This window comes from Micropterus dolomieu, linkage group LG20, assembly GCF_021292245.1.
Source record: "Micropterus dolomieu isolate WLL.071019.BEF.003 ecotype Adirondacks linkage group LG20, ASM2129224v1, whole genome shotgun sequence".
Taxonomy (NCBI): Eukaryota; Metazoa; Chordata; class Actinopteri; order Centrarchiformes; family Centrarchidae; genus Micropterus; species Micropterus dolomieu.
In genome coordinates, this window is record NC_060169.1 from 33,896,984 (window position 1) to 33,919,279 (window position 22,296).

The 22,296-nt window shown below is 42.8% G+C and overlaps 1 protein-coding gene and 1 long non-coding RNA gene across 7 annotated transcripts in view; one reads left to right on the plus strand and one right to left on the minus strand.

Annotated features, from left to right (window-relative positions):
• mtss1lb (MTSS I-BAR domain containing 2b) overlaps positions 1 to 22,296 on the plus strand; it is a 771,894-nt gene that overhangs the window by 185,671 nt on the left and 563,927 nt on the right. The window lies entirely within an intron of this gene.
• On the minus strand, positions 15,958 to 21,593 carry LOC123958659. The gene is made up of 3 exons (XR_006822138.1): positions 21,373 to 21,593; positions 19,786 to 19,901; positions 15,958 to 19,446 (listed from the first exon to the last, which is right to left on the minus strand). It is a non-coding gene; the product is annotated as an uncharacterized LOC123958659 (long non-coding RNA).

Below are 22,296 nucleotides of genomic sequence, written 5' to 3' on the forward strand. Positions count from 1 at the left end.
AATATATACTGGTTTGTGTCCATCTGATACAGAAGCAGTAAATAATCTCATTTTATGGAGACACTTGCATCCATGCCCAATGCAAAATATAAATGTGTCCACTGTGTACAGTGTAACCCCACTGATTAGACCAATTCATTTTTTCATCTCTTGATGAGACAAAAGTCTGTGATTAAAGATTTGATTACATTTCATTTGCCCCATGTGGCTCCCATGATTGGATGGTCATGTAGCCTCAAACAAGGAAAACATATGAGTCATTCACATTACAGAGCAGTAGAGCAGTGCTTTCATTAAATAATCAAGACAGCACAAACTACATCTCCATGTTCAAATTCTGTGTCACTGCAATAAGGTAAACCAACACCATCAAGTGACCCTGAAAGAGCTTGACTTTATGTGCAGACTACAACCACTTATTTCTATAGTATGCTGATCGAATGGCACCTCCTACAGAAGCACCTGCAGGACTCTAGACAACAGGTTGATGGTAGAAGTACAACACATGCAGAAAGGATTAAGAAAGTCACATGAACCCCATATTAAAAATGGGAATATTAAAAGCTCGGCCACTGTTCTGTGAGCAGACCAGAATCTGCACCGGTTACGCACTGCAACCGGTCCAAATGCGCACAGACCAGTGTGAGCAGCGGGGCACTCCCCCCACCGTCTGGTTGGGAGAAGACGCACCGCACTCTCACAGAGAACAATCACTCAGACAGAACACTCAGCGCTGAGTGAGTCAATGAGAAATGGGAGACATTCCGCAGGTAGAAACGGACAGTCCCAGACAAAACCTAAAATACTATGTTGAGAATGCAAGATAATTTAATAATTAGTATGCCGCATGCTGAACCTATGAACATAACTCAGATTTAAACAACTTTCACTTTGTGTTGTTGGCCAGATAGAATCACAGAGAAAAGAAATGCAGACATAAGATAGCATGAGATAATTTTTCAGTGCACCAAAATGCCAAGTAAGTACCAATTTGGTGATTGTTTGTACGCTAAGGCGTCCACCCCCAGTGGGGAAGCGAGCACACTGAGCGTTTTCTTACCTACCTCTGCCACGCCAAACCTGCGCCAAATCTGAGTTAACAGATCAGGATGAAGGCACCATTCAACATAATATACGCCTCTCTGTTCAGCACGCCAGGGATGTACTCCGCTCTGATGAAGAGCAGACGCGTGTGCGCCCACAAGAGCAGCCATCTGGCCAAACCCAGCAGCTGTGCCGAGTGCACCCCGCCCTGGTGGTTTATGTAGGCAAGTGCTGGTTCAGCTGCAGAAAGGCGAAGTGCTGGACCATCTTCCTCACTGTGAGGAGCTCCAGCACGTGTATGTGGAGAGGCATGTGAGTCCGCCACAGACCACCCACCACCTGAGAGAGGCATGTTCCACTCCATCCCAGCAGGGAGGCGTCTGTGAAGACCAAGATGTGGGATGTGACCCTGCCCAGACTGAACCTCCTGTTAGCTTCTTCTTAGCTCAACGTTAGCCTGATGTCAGCATCCTGTCAGCTCAACATTCTCCAGAGTAGAATGGGGCTAGAGGGAGGAGTCCCAAGGTTGCATGGGACCGTCCCTTGTGGCTGCAGCTGGGAGGATAGGCGAGCCGCATGGAAGCCCAACATGAAGTGGAATGGAGATGACAAGATCAGAGGAGCAAGAGGGAAATAACGTATGTTTCCCGTCAGCTTAGCAGCTCTTAGACACCGCTCTAACCAGTCTGCTCGAAGACATGATCCACAAGTAATATTCTGCTCTTAGACAGCTCAGTGCTGAAGAAAAATCGGAGCCGATGGCCAGGTCTCACTGTTGTATATTCACAAGGTGAGGACATAAGAGAGGCCCACACAGCGGTTGGACGTAGAAAAGCTTTTCTTAGTGCTGTGCATAGGGGTAAACCCAACAGCAATAGCCTTAGATGGCGAAGCCTATGTGATGCAGAACTAAAGATTTTGAGATTACGGAGGAGCTGGAAGCAATGCAGTCAATGAAAGGGATGACGACAGGGAGGTAAACGCATGCTTTGACAAGCTGGGACTGAAATGGGAGAAACTGACATGTGTTACATCCAATGGCTGTCCAAATCTGACAGGGAAAGATTTCAGACTTTTGAAGCGGATGCACAATAAAGTTACTGAAATGAACCCAGAACTGAAATTAGATTTTTTTGCATTGTATTATACATCAGAATGTGTTGTGTAAGTCAGTGCTAAAACTTAACCATTTTATTGATGTTGGAACTGTTATTGATGTAGGAACTAAAATAGTCAACTTCATCAGGACAACAACATTAAATCACTGACAGTTTGTCTCAGTCTTGGAGAAGGATGAGACTGTACATGGTGACATGTTACCACACAGCTGTCAGATGGCTCAGCCTCGGCAAAGTGCTTAAAAGAGAGCGGGACCTCAGAGCAGAGATTCAAGAGCTTTGTGAGAAGAAAGGCATGGACATCCCAGAGCTCTGGAGACTGGATGGCACTCCTTGCATTTGCTGTTGATGTGATTGCAATAATGAATGAATTAAATACCAACTGCAAGGCAAGGGCCAAATTGCGCATAAAATGTACAACCTGGTGAAAGCTTTAAAGAGAAAGTTGCAGTTTCATTCAAGCCAACTGGAGGGTAAAACTCTCACCCACTTGCAAACCCTGAAAGAAGCCACACCGTTAGCCAATCAGCTCCACAGGTCCATGTTAGGGACACTGCATGGTGAATTTTCAAGGCTATTTCAATACTTCAGAACAGTTGAGCGTAAATTGCACATGATTTCTTCTCTCTTCACTTGCAGTGTGGAAAATGCACATAGAGATGTTCAGCTCGAACTCATTGACCTGCAGTCTGATACAGTACTGGCAAAGCACTTTAAATCAGTATCACTGCTCGATTTCTATTCTTCTCTCTCTCCTTGGGAAAACTAACCTTTTATAGAAAATAACCAACAGGATGGGGCCCTGCTTTAGGGGCGGTTGTTAGCTATTAAAAATACATCAATATTGTCACATGACCGGCCTTCAGGGTGTGCTGCCCCACCTGATATGCCAGATTTCCTGTCAACCACTGCTTATCACAGGCCTTTGAATTTACACCTGGTATTAATAAGTGTTCAGACCGAAATATGCAAATTAAATACTGTAGGTTAAGCTGGCAGACTTGTCAAGAAACTTGGCAAATGCTTGACTAAGGCTATCATCACTTTTCCACCATATTCCTGGTCCCAGCATTTTAGAAGTAAAGGATGTAGGTATTGTCACACCTTAAAGGAAAATTTTGAGCATTTGATGTTACTTTCGGCAGCAGATGCAGACACCTAAAACTAAACTGGTATGAAGTAAAAGTGTTTAACGGAATTAACGGAAGAGTGAATCTCACTACCAACGTGGAAAACAGTCCAAAAAAAAAATATGCTTATCCAAGTAACAAAACTGGAGATAAGTCCATTTAATCCGCAGAACAGAAAAACAATCGACAAGATGATGGGATTTAGCCCTCTGTGTGTTCCCGAGCCTCTCTCCGACTACAGCAACAACATAGCAGCTAACAAAATACAGTCCACTAACATCGTAAAACAACCGGCTCCCAGCACAACACGGACTCCAACACAAACCCCAACATAAACTCCACATAAGGGTACAAAACAACAATAAAGTTTTATGTGCGGAAGTATACCAGTACAAGAGAATCAGATGATGTCGGGTGAAAACACAGTCAACATCAGAAAATTTAATTGTTAGCTCGCTGACTAACGCCGATCATTTGCTAACGTTATCCGGTGCAAAATACTATAGTTGTATCGTTATGACTTTCTATATGACTGCACGAGCTAATGCTACCCATATTGCTATCCTGTGTACCACCGGCATTATGTCAAATTGCTGATTTTAGCCTGCAAGAAATGTTGTAACGATACAAAGCAAATGTGGAGCGATTTGTTTATATTGTCCCATAGTGGTGCAGGGCAGGGACAGCCAGCTAGGTTGGCACGGATCCACCACTGTTTGCTTCATAACATTCAATTTAGATTTACTTGTCATTCTACCAATACTCGGGTACACCGCTTCTCCTCCATCTCAGTCGCTGTAACGTACGTGACAACATAATATACAATAATGCAACGTAACGGCACAGAACAACAACAGTGCAGGACCCATACACTACAAAAATGTTAATGAGCAAATATCTCATAATATTCAGGCTAGCTCACTAACCGGTTCGTTATCATCCAATACATCTAGCTGTGCTGACATTGCTGAGCCTCTGGTGAAAGATACACAAATAGTTAGCCAACAGAAAAGCATTAGGCGAGCTAGCGCCAATGTATCATGTCAGCTAAATACAGTCAGTGAAACGTAGTTCAACCTCAAGCTGATAAAAATATTACTGTAACGCTGCAGTGGGAGTATGTTGTGTGACGCTGTCTCCCAGTGTGTCTGTATATAGCCGCTTTCACGCTGCCTTATTTTTCTTGAGGAATATGCCGCCTCGCTGTGCTGTCTGAAAAGTAATGTTACGGAGACCAAAACAGGGTTTGATCTGACCTGCCTTTGAGCCGGGAACATTGGTAGTAACATGTCTGTGTAGAAAGCCACAGTTGGCATGCCGGTGTTTCCGCGTGTATTGTGGGATCTCTGTATGATAGCCGTTGTGTTTCGGATTATGCTCTCATGAGTTTGAGCCGAGCATGGGTACAAGCACACACCTAGTTGCAATCTTAAAACCGCACCGCTAGTGGTACAGGTGAGGGAGAAACTAATTAAATACAAGTGAAACCATTAAGCCAATCAGAGATAAGCTCAAGAAGTAAAACATGACAACACTAGGGGCAGACTAAAATACAAACTAAAATATGAAGTAAAGATCACCGAAACATACAAGGAATCACAAAAAATAAAACTTAACACATGGCACAAATGTTATGTTTGGCAAGGGTGGTGAAGGTACAGTGGAAGATACTTGCCCCGGGTTCAATCCCCCGCTGTAACACATCAACCAATGTGTCCCTGAGCAAGACACTTAACCTCTAGTTGCTCCAGAGGCGTGCAACCTCTGATATAATTAGCATTTGTAAGTCGCTTTGGATAAATGAATGAATGTAAATGTAATGTGCCTTTCTAACAACACATATTCAAAGGCAAAGAAAACAGACAGTAAAACAAGATCAGAATACTAATAAAAACCCAAAACTACAAGGAAATACAGGAAAACACTAAAAACCAAAACCCAACCAATCCAGAGCCATGACATTTGGGAAATACACTAATTTGGTTTCTTGCTGAGAGTGGGACGAGAAGGTTGATGCACTGTCATATCTTAAGTTAGCACAAAGATTGGAAACAGGTGGAAACAGCTTGGTTATGTCTAACGGGAAAAAAATCCGCCTGCCAGCTATCTAATATTTTTACTACTTCTTAAAATCTGTATAATGCTGATTTGTTGTTTTTACACTTTGTTTTGTATATGAATTAAACAATTGACCCTTCGCTAAGCCCCGCCCCCCTTAGTTACTGTTGCCAAGTCCGACAAACTGTCGGTGCTGCCACTGTCTATTACTGCACTCCCTGGAGAAATATTGTCAAATTAGTTGGAAAAGTGATCTCAGAAAGAAGCAGACAGTTTTGCAGTTGCATTATAGATTTAAATGTTGTATTCAGGCTGTCAAACGGACATGAAAAAATGAAAGATAGAAACTAAAGCCTACCGATCACACAGTACAAGTGAACCACCGCATCCCTGGACGATTGAGACAAAAGACAACGACATGAACGATCAACACTGTTCCTGTAAAGCTGGGTAGGCCTCTATTCATTATTACAATTGTTAAAAAACAGAACAGCAGGGCTTTATTATGTTCCATTGAGTAGGAAGTTAGCTAGCGTTAGCTAACTAACATTACATTAGGAACGATCCACAGCCGACATCTGCATTTATTTTAGGTTTTGGAAAGAGAATAAATCAAACTTCTATCAACTTCTCTGGGTAGCGACTGTAATTACTATATATATAAGTGCCCGAAGTATATATTATAAGTGCCCGAAGAAACAGCGTTTGACCATATCTTAGAAAAATATAGCCTAAAAAAGCTAGCAAATGACTCTTTTTACATTAGAGTCAATGGAGCACATCCATGAAAGTGTCGGACTTCTGTTAGAGCGTGTCCTATACTGTGCTGTGATTGGCCAGCTGTGTATTCGGGGCATGGCTTAGCGAAGGGTCAATTGCGATTAAACATGTTAAGGAGCAATTTTAGAAGCTTTATTACCATTGGGCAAGGACTAGGCCATCTATTTCTCATTTTTGGTCTTTGTTAGTTGGCTGTTGACAGTGGCTTCATATTTGGTGTACACATATGAAAGTGGTGTTGGTCTTCTCATCTAACTTTCAGCAAGAAAGGAAATAAACTTATATTTCAAAGTTTTTCTTTAAATCATGTAATGTGATCATACCTCTGCCTACCACTGAGGGATGGGAGGATAACTGGAAGAAGTGATTGGATAGTAGTAACCAATTATCTAGCTTTAGCCAATTGATGTGGGACTTTGAGTCTCTGACTTGGTTCTGTATCTGCTGTGAGTATCTGTGTTCCTCCTCCTAAAAACACACTCAACTTTGATAGTCTGTAAGTACTCATACGTTTTTTTCATCACTTCACAGTACCAACAGAATAAACAAAGTAGTACTATGCTATATATCAGGGTGGCGATGGCGCGATGGATAAGACTATGCCTTTGGTGTGAGAGACCTGGGTTCGATCCCCCACTGTGACCCATCCACCATTGTGTCCTTGAGCAAGACACTTAACCCCCCTCGTTGCTCCAGAGGCATGCGACCTCTGAAATATATAACAATTTTAAGTCGCTTTGGATAAAAGTGTCAGCTAAATGAATAAATGTAATGCTCTTGTACATTATTCAAGGCTGCTTCTTCAGGTCACTCTCCCACCCCTTGCTAGTAGATGGTAGAGGTATGATCACATTATCCAGTTTAAGGGGTGAAAGGTTTTGTTTCCCCCAAATCTCTAAGAGAAGGGAAGAAAACTAGCATAACTAACTCTCACAGACACTGGTTCAGTAAAGGATAAACTATCCAGTTTATCCTTTTTACTGAACCAGTGTCTGTGAGAGTAGGTATAATTGGACAAGGAATAAGGTGGATACAGTAAGAAGGTAATCAGAGCCAGTGGATAAAGGATAAACTGGATAGTTTATCCTTTTTACTGAACCAGTGTCTTTACAATAGGTATAATTGGACAAGGAATAAGGTGGATACAGTAAGAAGGTAATCAGAGCCAGTGGAAAAGCTTCCTAGCAATAGTTCTAATTCCCCTACCAATTTCATTAAGTGACTTTTGTATTGCACATTGTAGTGGTCCCTCAAGAGTCTACCAAATGGATGGTTTGATTCTACTTAGGTTTGCCTTGTCAAGGGAGGTGTTTTCTAAAACTTGCCCCCTACAAGCTCAGTTTTAAGTTTTCCAACCCACTTCTTTTCTTCATGGCTCTTACACCTTCAACACCCCAAATCTGTTTTCCCTTCACCTCTTGTCTTGATTTAACATGACAAACAGACATTCCTCAGTGGGAGGGAGGGATAATCTGTTAATCTCTTTGCTGAAGCAAACAGAGTAAAGAAAGGACAGACAGATTGATCTTCACAAAGCTGATGAGATGCTATGTAGTTTTGACCGAGCTGAGAATGGATCCAGATGATGCATTTTAATAAACTTAGAGACAGAGATATGGAGGAGGGAGAGAGATAGATTGAGGTAAGAAAATAGAGATAAATGGTAGTAAAAGAGTCAAAGAGAGATAGATTGAAGGAAGGCAGAAAAATGGGAAGGTAGCAGAGAGAGAGATGGATTGAGAGAAGGAGCGGGTGCAAAGGGTGGGAGAGATTGATAAAGGGAAAGGGAAAAAGAAATCGATCTTGTGGCAAGAATTTGCCCCCGAAGGATAAAGCTGCTAGAATATCATTGGTTTTCTTTGCTTACAGGAAGAGGTATTTCTGTGCTTCTTAAAGGGTTGGACTCATATGGGGTTTTGAAGGTGAAAGTTTTGTTTTGAATTTACTTTGCCCACTGAAACTTTTACAAATCTTGTAGTAAAAATGTCTGTAAGGTATATTTTCCCAACTTCTTCTATGCAATTCTGATGTCAACTGTTCTGTAAATGTTAATGAACGCCTGTCTCTTCTGTCAAACCTTTCTCTTTCTTCTACACAGTGTTCTCTGGGTAGGCAGGATTAAATAATAAACAGCCATTCATACCACAAAAAGACTTCAAAGCTAGCAAAAATTCACAGATGTGTGTGAAAATATATAGGGAGTGCTTTCAAAACGTCCTTTCTTACTCCTCGCTTGACCTGGACATTGTACAGGTCCTCCAGTCCAATGCTCTCATTTCTACTCTGAGAAGGTAGGATGGAGGAGACCAAGCTCGGCGGAAGTCTTTCAGACCAACAAACCCCTTTGTAGGAAATCTATTATCGACTGGATGGTGCAGCTGATTGGACCAATCTGATACTAAATCACGTCACTGCATTTTTTTTAATAAAGTGGACAGGCAAATAACAGAAACAACTCAGAACTCCTAACTTTAGATTATATTTATTTTCAGATTCACCATCTAATTAAAAATAGTGTCTGTTATCTGCATAGGTCTGATTGTAGAAAGGACCATGAACCATCTGTGTGATCTGTTATTTCCCCTTTTAATCTGTATAACTAATCATATTATTCAGCGAGAGGAGGAAAGTATTTGGGGTTTTTTTTGTTTGTTGTTTAGCAATAAATACATTTTAATTGTCTATCATTCTTTACATTCAGTCCTGTGGATCTGGTAGAGATCCATCTGGAGCCAAGCCCAGAGGGAGGATTCACCCGCGAGCGCCTGGTGGTTGGGTTTCCAACAGAGCCCGGCTGGGCACATCCCGAAAAAGTGTTGTGGCACCCTCCTCTCCGTCCTGTGGGCCCATCACTGCCACATGGTTGGCAGTGAAGGTCAGGGACCACGATGGACCAGACCTGGGCTGCAGAGGCTGGCATTGGCATCCCCCTCTCTGTGGGGGAAGGAGCCGGAACTTGTGTAGGAGGTAGAGCGCTTCTGGTTAGAACTGGTGGGCCATACCTCTATACACAGTCTCAGTTTTGGAACTGTAACTGACTAATGTATGTGCATATGCACCAAATGGTTGTTTGAAGTATTCAACCTTCTTGGAGACCCTACATGGAGCTGGGAGACTTCAACCCGCACGGACCACCCTGATCTGAAACCAAGTGGTTGTTTCTTTTTAGACTCATGTTCAAACATAAGGATGCTCATAAGTATATGTGGTACCAGAGCACCCTAGGCTAAAGGTCAATGATCGATTTTTTTGATCGGGCTGTCTGATCTGAGGCCATTTGTTTTGGACACTCGGGTGAAGAGAGGGGCAGGGCTGTCAACTGATCACCATCGGGTGGTGAGTTGACACACCTGGTAAGCCCAAATGGTGCAGGTGAACTGGGAAAATTTGAAAGAGGCCCCTGTCCGAGAGATCTTCTACTCATACCTGTGGCAGAGCTTTTCTAGCATCCCTGTGGGGGTTGGGGGCATTGAACCTGAGTGGGCAATGTTCAAAGATTACATTGCTGAAGCTGCAGCATCCATGCTGCGTGCAGTAAGGGTGGGACACTGTTGACCTATACTGAGGAGGTAATTAGGCGATGGAAGGAACACTCCCGAAATGCTGTAAGCTTTGGATTAGGCCTCTTCAACATTGCATGGAAGTTGGGGACAGTTCCTAAGAAGTGGCAAAGACAGTGTGTGCTCAATTAAAGGGGTATGACACTTCTCAGCCTCCCGGGTAAAGTCTCCTATGAAGTGCTGGAGAAGAGGGTTCGGCCAATAGTTGAACCTTGGATTGATTGATTGTAATGGATTGAAGAACAATGTGGATTCTGTCATGAGATTCCAGGATATTGTGGGAGGTGCTGCGGGAGTATGGGGTAAGGGGGTCCCTGTTAAGGGCTATCCAATCCATGTATGTCCAAAGCAACAGCTGTGTACGAATTCTTGGCAGTAAGTCGGTTCCAAGTGGGGGTTGGCCAGTGCTGCATTTTGTCACGAGTCCTGTTTGTGATATTCATGGACAGGATATCGAGGCATTGTGGGGAGGGGTTGTGGTTCGGTGGGCTGGGGATCTCGTTGCTGCTTTTTGCAGATGATGTGTTCCTGATTGAATTATCTGTCCATGACTTTTAGTACTCACTGGATCAATTCGAGTGTGAAGCGCCTGGGATGAGGATTGGCACATCTTAATATGAGACTCATTCCCTACCTGGAGCACTTAATGGAGTGCTCACTCCAGGTAGGGAGTGAGTACTTACCCCAAGTGAAGGAGTTTGTGTGTGTTTACTTCTGCTTTTGTGCATATCATTAAGCCTTGAATAGCCACAGAGCTTTAGGAGTCTGGCTCAAAGTGTCTGTTTGAATTAATGAAATGTATGGCTGTTCCAGCACAAAGCCGTGCAAAGAAAATATTTTATAACATAAAAAAGGGGAAAGATCATCAGCTCCTATCAGCAGCAGAAAGTGGAAGATGTTTAAAGGACCTCTGTTTTATATCATCATGTCCTGTAATTAGACTGAATATCCTGATTAGACCAGATAGCTGAATATAAAAATGTCTGTATCGGTTTGACTTCAAGTGTGTGTGTGTGTGTCTGTGTGCGTGTGTGTGTGTATTCCTGTGAGTGTTTGAGGAATTGTTGTGATGTAAAAATCCATAAGTAAAGTGAAATGTGTTCTAAACTGGGTTACAGACGATATACAGGGGTTAAAGTGTGCGTTTGTGTGTGTATCTATGTGTGTGTGTGTGCCTGTGTATGTGTGTGTGTCAGATCTCAGAGCAGAGACTCCAGGCAGAGCGTACCGTGACAAGCCTCATTAAGAAGGAATCTCGCCGCTGTTCTGGCTGTCGACATCACCAGCACCAGGCTTCTCTAATTATGCTCTCTAAGTGCTGTTTCGTGCAAGCAATCAGCCCACCGCTCCTTGCATATGCAAATATGACAGACCTGATCATTAGCTTTTATATCTCATACACTCTAATTGATATTGTAAAAACTGCCGCACAGAGCCAAGGGCAAACGCTCTTTCCCTCTGTCTCTCCCTCAATCTATCACAGACTGTCGACTCTCATTCCGCTACATGTTCTATGAGGCTTTGTCGCTCTAAACAGTCATGTGTATGAATGTCATGGTAGTATAATCAGCTAACAAATGTCTCTACTTGACATTGTTTCATCAGAGCAGAGGGGGAAAAAATAATAGAGGAGCACTTCCTGGCGGGGGCTAATTGGCCAAATGGAGTCAGTTAGGCAGAACAACAGTCCCATCACAGCAATGATGATGATGACGATGGTCCCAGAGAAACGACTTGGAAGCCCACTGGCCCAAATATAGATAAGATAAATTAACAGATAGAAGAAGATTTATTTGTCCCGAGGGAAATTGTTGTGCAGGAGTTGTTGTACAACGTAGCAATCTATAGATTGCAAATACTGTATAATAATAATAATATAAAATATCTATAAAGGAGCTAAATATACACAATGCCTCTTACCAGGTTACCGGCATCAATGGTTCATCAAAAAATATAAAAACGTTAACGGTAAAGATCATGGATAAGTACTAGAAGTAGCATTTAGCTATGTGTGTACAAAATCAAATCTGAAGTAAAGGCAAATGTATATGGTTAATTCCGAATGTTGACATGGTTATGCCCATGATATTGCACATTATGTCCCATAAATCAGAGAGCTTAATGAATGTAATTCACAGAGAGACAGTAATCCAGAGAGAAAGAGGGAGATTTAACAAACATAATTGAAATGTAGGGTGGAGTTAGTGCCCCACGCGTCTGCTGTCCATATCTCTGCATGAGGTAGATGGGTTGTAAAGTTCAAAACGCCGCAGTTTGTACAGCATACTCCTCTCTGAAGACACCACCAAAGAATCAAGCTCCACCCCCAGGAGAGAGCCAGCCTCCCTGATGACCGACTTGATAGTCTAACATGAGCTGCAGGTGACTGCAAGGGCGTGAACTTGTTGTGAGCTTAGAACAATGACTGGTCTCGTGGAATTTGCAAAGACAAATGTTTGTGCAGCTGCAAACTTTGTGCAGCTGGAGAAAAACAACTGAGGCTGCCAGACTTGGTGCCTGCAGCTGCCTTGCTCCTGCAAGGTTTTAATGTCATTATTTAATTAAACAAGGTAATAGGCAAGTTATAAGGAGACAGTGTTCTTGTTCCCACAAAGGAATGTGGGCTGTCCTCTGGTGTTCTTGAGTTTCTCACCAATTCACATCTGGGTGTGAAGATCAGAATATACTTTGATGTGAGGCAGTTAAACAAAGAGGAAGGTCAGTCATGGTTATGCCATGGTTACGTGTGTGGAGGGGCAGTTTAAGGTTTCCTGCCCTCCTTCCAAAAGAGTTCTGATTTAGTGTTGATGTTGTCACTTTTATCAGTCAGGGCTTTGAGTCTTATCTCAGCTTCACCCGAGGCGGTAAGTTTTACGATCTAACTGCCCAAAACAGCACTTAGGGAAAGCAAACCTTTCACTTGAGTCAGGCTGTCTGTTGAGGGGGAAATATCTCAGCCCCACCAGATCTAACTGGTAGCTCTCCAACTTCCGCACAAGTTCTGGCTCCTTCCCCCACAGAGAGGTGACGTTCCGCTTCCCCAGAGCCAGTCTCTGCTGCCCGGGTCTGGTCCGTCAAGGCCCCTGACCTTCACTGCCCCCCATGTGGCAGCGCACCCGACCCCTGCGGATCTTCCGATGGATGGTGGGTCCAAAGGATGGAGAGGGGTGCTACATTGCTTTGTCGGGCTGTGACCGGCCGGGCTCCGTGGCAAACCCGGCCACCAGGGGCTTGCCGGCAAGCCCTCCCTCAGGGCGTGGCTCCAGACGGGGGGCCCGGGCTTCCTCCGGGCAGGGTCTCTCCTCCTCTTCCTCGTAATTTCATCAGGTGTCTTTATGAACCATTCTCAGTCTGGCCCCTCACCTGGAACCACTTTGCCTTGGGAGACCCTACCAGGAGCACTAGGCTCCAGACAACACAGCCTCCTGGCTCACCAGGGCACGCAAACCTCTCCACCACGATAAGGTGATGGTCCCCAGAGCTGTAAAGCCAGCTTCATCAACATTGTGATGGTTCACATCAGCATCAAGTGCCATCACCCATCAAAAATTTTACAGTGTAGTTTTAATATACATAAGTAGGCGATGCATCTAATGACATTTAACCACCTCTCTATTGGTGTCCATGCCCACCTCAAGGATACCTTGTCCACGAGCTCTTCCTCTTCCTTGCTGTCTATTCTGCTCCATATTGAAAGAAATTGCCAGTGTTTACACACTGCCTTTTATTGGGTGACCAATTGTGGTTACCAGAAGAAATCATTCAGCAATAATGAATATTCATTTGTTAGGTAAGGTTAATTCAGATAATGATGCAAACACACATTTTATCCACCTGACAAACCAATTTAAAATCTAGAGGTTTACCAAACGGTTTAGTGATTAATGATTAAAATCAGTTGGATTAAGTGTTGGTCAAATGTATTTATGCAAATCAGAAAAGATGCATATCAAAAATATTGTGAGCTTTGACTTGTGAAAGACAATTATTTCATATGAAAGATATTTCTTTGATGACACACTGATTAGGTGTAGTGAAAAAGTTATTGTGTAATTTTGTGTGTTGTACCCTCCTCCAAGTAAGATGAACATGTGTGCCTTCATTTATCAGTGTTGGCTGAAAATATAGTTCTTGGGGTGAAATTCCCCATGTGGTGTAGTTTGGGTAATATTGCAAGTCCTAGAAATTCGTATCAGCATTTAAGGCTCTCCTCAGCGAGAGCCTAAACGATCTGCCTCGCTACACCAGCACACGACAGTAAAGAAAATAGTACTGGCTACCACTAAATAGTAGAACATCCTCAGCATGGAACTGCATCCTCCACAGAAACTGTCAGCTCTGGGGGTCATATACAATGCCTCAGTGTTCTTCCTACAGTCTAGCCAGGTGTACTCCCAGTTACGTGCAGTCCTGCACAGTGTCCACATCCACCACCTGGATGGAAATAGGTCCTTTTTTCCAACTAGTGTTAAGCTGCAGGTGGTTAAGCTCACAACACTCAACCCCTTACTTCCCCTCGCTGATGCAGTTTTCCAGGGACTTCTGCAGGTGGCAGGAGTTGGAGTTATTGCACTGAACTAACAAATGCAATGCCTGAATACTTTGTAAGGTCTACAAAGTATTACTTTACATCTACTTTATTTTCATTCTTGCAAGACACCTGGCAGCGCTTTCTCACACAACTAAGACAGATTTGCCCAAATAGTCCAATCAGATCTACTTTTCCCTGTGCCTCCCTGAATATGTTTTTTAGTTCACTGTTACACTGCTAGTCAATAAGTTAGATTTTAAACAGACAACAGACTTGACATGTTAATAATTCAAGCACTTGCTGCACAGTGCCTGTGTATAATGCAGTGCAGCACAACTGCTGGACCTGTTTTTCCTCTTCTAACTTTCTTTGTCGCAACACAACCAGTCCATTTTTTTCTGCCTGTCATAGATGGGGATGCGTCAGTTTTAATGCCCACCACTCGGCGACATGGTAAACCAGCACGCTCAAACACGTCACACAGCTGCTGAAATATATATTTGGATGTGGTGCGGCCGTGCATTGGACACAAACTCAGCAACTCTTCTGATCATAAACATCGTTGACAACTTGCTATATTGTTTAATGAGACCTTTTTTTTCTGGACATAAAATATCCGCAACTTTCAATATGCAGTCCTTCAGAAACTGGCCTTCAGTGAATATCTTTTTCTGGAGATTCATTCACTCACCACAAAACTTGCTTGAACTGCAGTATCTTCTTTTTCAGCTTTTAGAAAAAGACTACTCAGGCAGGTAGCATTTCTCTTAAACTCTACATAAAATACTGCTTCGTCCATCAGTCCAACAGTCTGTGTGTATCATCCACCTTCCATTCTGATTTGGACAGCAACGTCTTTGAACCAAAATATGATTTATTTCCTAAATAATCACCTGACTATGGTGATGAAGGTCACCTGACTTTGTCGTTTCCTGCCTGTCCAAAACTCATGAAATGCGCCATCTGTAACTGCTTTAAATGACACCCTAAAAGCTTAAAATGCGTAGACATGACGTGAATGTTCAGGGTGCCATTTATATGCAATCCCATGACATCCTGTTGGTACAACAAACAGCTACATGTTAATACACACAGTTTTATACTGTATGTGCAGCAGGTGTAGTGATACAGCCATCTCTACTTTACTTCTCCCTAAGAAGGGAGGTTGAGGTATCACCCACCAAGCAGACAGCTTGACTCCAGGCCCTCCAAACACCCCAAAAGAGGTGGGGGTTTGAACAAGGCCTGCGCATTAAAAACTTTGTTTCCCCTCTAACTGCTGGTTGCAAAGTAATCAACCAGACAAACCACCGTTTCCTGTAAGCTTAAGATAACAGACGCAATCTTATGACTGTTAAAATGACAATTTAACCTTGTCCAGATCCACTGAACAAAATTATAAACGCAACACTTTTGTTTTTGCCCCCATTCATCATGAGCTGAACTCAAAGATCTATGACTTTCTCTATTTAAAAAAAGGCTTATTTCTCTCAAAATCTGTTTTAGTGAACACTTCTCCTTAGCTGAGATAATCCATCCACCTCACAGGTGTGGCATATCAAGATGCTGATCAGACAGCATGGATTTTGCACAGGTGTGCCTTAGGCCCACCACAGTAAAAGGCCAATCAGTAGCACAGTAGGACAGTGTTACGACCCCGGCTCTCAGGCCACAACAAAGAAGGAGGATGCAACTCAGGTTTACAAAGATTAACGTAAATTTATTTAACACAAAAGACTAGTGTGGCAGGCGCAAGCACCAACACTGGCGTCTGGGCAGGCAGGCCTAAATAGGTTGGGCTCACTGGCAAGGTGCTCCCAATCTCCTTAATTAAAAAAGGAAGAAACACAGACAGCACACAGTACAGAGGCGGTCTTGGTGTTGCCCAAGTAGTCAGGGTCCCAAAGGTAACCCTGGCTAACAACCACCAAGTAAATGCAAACAAAACAAAATACCTCACCGCATATGGCCCCAACAAATCCTCTAATTCCTCCCCTCCATCCCCAGCAACTGGATCCTGGAAGCTGAATTTAAGAGGACAAGAAGAAGACCTAGGAGGATGGGGACAAGCAGAGAGCAACTGAATACAACCCAGATTCAAACATTAATCAATGGCCTGAGACAATGCATCTGCCACTACATTGTCCCGCCCCTTAATATGGCGAATGTCCAGGCTGTAGGACTGCATGAAAAGGGCCCAGCGAACCAGCCTCTGGTTAGGACACTGCAAAGAACTAAGAAAGGTCAAAGGGTTATGATCTGTGAAGACCACCACAGGCACAGAACTGACATACACATGAAAATGCTGCAAATCCAAGACCAGAGCTAATGTTTCCTTTTCAATAACTGAATAATTCAGCTGGTTCCATTTTCCATGGTATCGCACATACCACAGACCTGTGTAATTGTGCGTGACGGAAACGCGGGTGGGTACCTTGTGCTCTGGCACATCACATTATTATTATTATTATTATTATCACTGTTAGAAGATAACTCGCACCCCCTTTAGATGGCGGTAATAGGCCCACAAAATCAGTAATTAGATGTTCAAAAGGCTGACCTATAGCTGGTATTGGACACAGCGGGACGGGTTTTAAACTCTGATTGGGTTTGCTGGTTAACTGGCATGTATGGTAAGACTTTATATAAGCAGAAATCTACCTCTTTAGTCTGGGCCAAAAGAAATACCTCAGGATGCGGTCATACATCTTTCTGACGCCTAAATGGCCAGACTCATCGTGGGAAATCTCCAACACTTGGTAAACAGGTTCACCAACAAAATGCTCTCCTTGAATCACCCACTTTCTCATCAATACCTCATTCTGGAGTCTCCAGCAGACCAGCAGACCCTTAAGAGAACAGTCAGCCCGCTGCTCACACCAGGGAACATCAGGACATGTTATTTCATTTTCGGTGGAACTTGCCTTATCTGACTCTGCCTGTTTCATTGCACGTGTCACAGCACAAGCCCTGAACACCTCTGGAAACTCAGTGTCCTTGTCATCAGGCCCACTGCTCACCAGGGGAACTGGAGCAACGATAGCCGGGGTTGCAACATCGGCCCACACCCGACTACCTGCTATATCATTACCCAAAATCATGGTAACACCAACCGCTGGCAGAGCTGGACGCATGGCAATTGCCACCTCCCCCTGAAACAGATCACAGGACAACATCATTTTATGCAGAGGTACACGCAGAATATTCATGCCCATTCCAAGCCCAGGTACTGTATTTACAAACCCATGCTGGTCTCCTTTGAAAATGGTAAGGCTGACGCTAAAACTAATGAATCAAAAGCACCAGTGTCACGCATTATTTTTATGTGCACTTTCTCATCACTCCCTACTAAAGAAAAAACACCATCTGAAATAAATGGCAAGTATGACTGCAGCTCCAGGTTAGATATGTGTGGTTTTAACTCACCACCCAAAGTCTCAGTCACCTGCTCAGTAACCGGTGCAACAAACATCACTGGCTTCGGGTTACCATTAGCTCCAGCCTGCTTGGTTCTGGACCTGAAAGAATAACAGTCTCTCCTCCAATGGCCTTGTTTATGACATTACAAATTTTGTCTGGTACATACGCACTGCGTTCGTTCTGCTCTCACCCAAAATTTCTTCCTGAAACAGACCACACACCTCCAGCAGAGGGATTTTCGCTGTGTTCAAACCTTCAAGTAGGACATCCACTGCCTCCACCATGAGTCAAAACATAATCATCAGCTAAAGCAGCAGCTTCAGCTGCAGTCTTCACCTTCCATTCACTAATATAGATGGCGATGCGCTCCGGTACGGAGTTTTTAAACTGCTTCAAGATCATCAGATCCCGCAGAGCCTCGTGAGTATTTACCTCAGCTGCACCACACCAACGATCAAATTGAGAGGGCAAATCACGAGCAAACTCCAAATGCGACCGATCACCTCTTTTCCAACCTCTGAACCGTTGGCGATACGCTTCAGGCACCAGTTCATACGCCTTAAGGACAGCAGATTTTACCACAGGATATTTCAACCAATCACTGTTACTCAAAGAAGCATAAGCCTCCTGGGCCCTGCCAGTTAACACGCATTGCAACATTAACCCCTGTGCCTCAGCTAAACGCTCAGAAATTGAGAAAAAAGTTTCAGGATCTTTTTCATTAAATCTGGGAACAAACCTCAAATCAGACTGCCTGCTGCTTTCTGCCACAGATGGATTATCAGCAGAACATCCGCTATAACCTTCCCCTCTCTAATCAACGTCAATTTCTGCTTTTGTAAGTCAAGCTTTGCCTGTTCAGTTTCATATCTAATTTTTTCAAGAGACAGCACTTTCTCCAACTCAATGCCCTGACGCATCTTCTCCACTGCAACTTCTTTCTCAGTCTCTAACTTAATACGTAACACTAGTAACTCTTTTTGCTGCTCAAAATTCAAATCAGATCCAGGAGACATTAACTGAATAGGCGAACCTTCAGTACTTGCAGAAAACTGACCCTCTGTGGTGCCCAGTACTTTCTTCTTTAACAAATAAATTTTTTAATTTGCTCTTGCTGTCTCCTTGATCCTCCTATCGCCAACATCAACCTTGTAATAGTCAGATATTTTAACCAACTCATCCCTTGCACACTCTATCAATCTCAATCTAGAAACTAGAAACTTTACGATATATAATATAATATAAGAAAACACAATACTAGTGGTTACCCTGAGTAATACAAAAATCATACTATCATAATCTCTCAACAGCAAAAGAAACAACACCAGCTCCTTAACCACAATCGCAAACGTTTTTTAAATGTGATCCAAAACCTGCTCAAGCTCATCCTCCAAACAAAAACTCCTAGAACGCAACAAGTTACTAAATAAGGTTAACCAAATTAAACCTACCAGAAATTCAAAAATGGACGAGCCCCCAATTTGTTACGATCTCGGCTCTCAGGCTCCAACAAAGAAGGAGGATGCAACTCAGGTTTACAAAGATTAATGTAAATTTATTTAAAACAAAAGACTAGCGTAGCAGAGCGGTGTGGCAGGCGCAAGCACCGACACTGGCGTCTGGGCAGGCAGGCCTAAATAGGTTGGGCTCACTGGCAAGGTGCTCCCAATCTCCTTAATTGCCTGCAGGAAGAAACACAGACAGCACACCAAGACCTCTTGGGGCCGTCACAGACGTCACAGTCTTGACCAGCCGATAAGCACTGCTTCGGTTCCGCTGTATATGTTCTCAACCAGCTTTGAAACCTAGAATGGTGCATAGTGGTAAATTATTAATCTGTAACAATTTTTTCTTTCATACGTAACGTTTAAACTGTGCAACTTTATGTCCATTGACTGCCTGGTGGGTATCTAACTTTTGGTAGGGAGGGTGGGGACACTTCAGGAGCAGTGTTTTCTGTGAGAGATGTTAACTCCCTTTGGGGTGAACTTTGGACAAAACTATTATATAACACAATAAAGGAAAGGCAAGATATGCTGTTGTTGTATGTATATGATGTTAGCTAAAGTAGCAAGAGAGTCTTATCGCTGAAAACTGTTATTGCCTCAATATTAAATAGTGCTTCACCAAATGCCATTTCTCACCATGACCCACAGTAGTGATGAAATCATGTGAAACCAACATCAGACTGCTGTGGAATAACCATACGAATATCTGTGATTCTCTGCTGGTTGGTTAGGACCTTTGGGTGGAGTTTCTTCTGTAAGTACACAAAATGTAGTACAAACCATCAGGTGAGAGGTGCTGACATCCTTGGGATGCATGACTAGATATACACAGGGTTGGGGAGTAACGGATTACATGTAATGGCTTTACATAATCAGGATACAAAAAAGTTACTGTATTCCATTACAGTACAAAAAATAACGACTTAATCAGATTACAGATACATTTTGAAAAATTGGGGATTACTCATAGGGATTACTTTAAGCAGAAAGTTTCCATGAAAAAGAAAACGCAGTGCTATTTGCCTCCATATATGTTTTTTTAACAGTAGATGGTATATGTACGTGTTTCTGTAAAAACACAAAACTGGGGAGGGACGTATTGCAGGTATTGATCGGCGTTTACAGTCGCCAGTAGCGCCGAATGTGTGTTTACGCCCCCATCCCATCCCATCGTGCAGACTCCGGACTGGTTCCAGCTCTCAGTGAGTGGACACGGCAGCTGGACCTGGACCGAGCACAACCTCCGAGACCAACAAAGTCCATTTTGACCACTGGGAAAACAGTTCCTGAGGTGGTTTTTTTTTCCGGGTTTGAATTTTGGCACCCCGGGACTAAGTAAGCTAATAGAACCACTAGCAGCACGGCTAACCAGGGCTAACCAGCCACAGATACAGGCAGATAGGTTACAGTTAGCGGTTTAGCAAAAGTAAAGCTAAATATATCCATCAAGAAGCTCTGTGTAAATCATCTCAGTCGTGGATTCCCTGTTGGTCTCTGAGGCTGTGTTTGATCCTGTTCAAGCTCCCCAAGCCCAAATATAAATGAATGTAAAAAAAACTTTGTGCAGCGCATCAACATGGTGCTACGCAATTAATCAAATTTTAATCTCAATTACGATTTTGGCTTCTACCAATTTACAACAACAGTAGTCACCATTATTAGATAAATTCATTAAATGAATTTATAATAATTAATAATAATAATAATAATAATTTAATAATAATTTTTGCCATTATCAAGCATCAACACAATACTTAATACATGAAATAATAGATAATATTTTGTTGTTTGAAACTTTGTCTCTGCCTTTTTTCTTCATAGGTTAATGCTTTATTCAGTAAAGTTTAATTTTTAACTTGATAAAAATACGAAATGGTGTGGTCGCTTGCTGGTGAAGAGCACATTATGACTTTTTTAGGACTCGAAACCCAAAGTTTAGGCCTTGAGACTTGACTTGGGACTTGAGTGCTATGACTTGAGACTTACTTGTAACTTGAAAAAATGACATGGTCCCAACTCTGATGCATACACTGAAAATATCTCCTGCTTCCAAGGGTCTCTAAAGTGGTCACTTTAACTGTCACGGTTCTGGTGTGGTGAGTGTGTGTTTTCAGTGTTTTCAGTTTTAGTTTGTTGGTAGTTGCTGGTTCATTGTTTTATTTATGTTTCTCACTGCTGCTTATTACCTTACTTGCGTTTCATGTTATGTCTCTGGATAATTACCTTGTGGTCCTAGTCTGCTTCCCTGCCTGCCAGAACCTTGTCTGCTAGCTGTCAGCCCTCTTCCCAGCCTGTGAGTGATCATCTCTGATTCTCAGTCTAATGATCTCCAGTAGGCTAGCCTCCAGCTAACAACCCCTTCCAAGCTTCTTCCTGTTTCCTACTCAGCCAAGGTGGATCATGAGTTTCCCCTCCGCGGCTTCTGGCTAGCCACAGGACGGCACCCTAGGGAACAGCCTTTGCAACCATCTTCCTTGGTGAAAAGTTGCTGTGGCAGGCGCAGATGAGGCAGGACACAGGTGCATGATTAGTAATGCATTTATTATATACTGAAATTATTTATATTTACGTTTATGTTTATGCATATATAATATATATATATACAGTGTGTGTGTGTGTGTGTGTGTGTGTGTGTGTATATATATATATATATATATATATATATATATATATATAATATACAGTGGGTACGGAAAGTATTCAGACCCCTTTAAATTTGTCACTCTTTGTTTCATTGCAGCCATTTTCCAAAAATCAAATAAGTTAATTTTATTTCTCAGTAATGTACACTCAGCACCCCATCTTGACAGAAAAAAACAGAAATGTAGAAATTTTTGCAAATTTATTAAAAAAGAAAAACTGAAATATCACATGGTCATAAGTATTCAGACCCTTTGCCGTGACACTCATATTTAACTCAGGTGCTGTCTATTTCTTCTGATCATCCTTGAGATGGTTCTACACCTTCATTTGAGTCCAGCTGTGTTTGATTATACTGATTGGACTTGATTAGGAAAGCCACACACCTGTCTATATAAGACCTTACAGCTCACAGTGCATGTCAGAGCAAATGAGAATCATGAGGTCAAAGGAACTGCCTGAAGAGCTCAGAGACAGAATTGTGGCAAGGCACAGATCTGGCCAAGG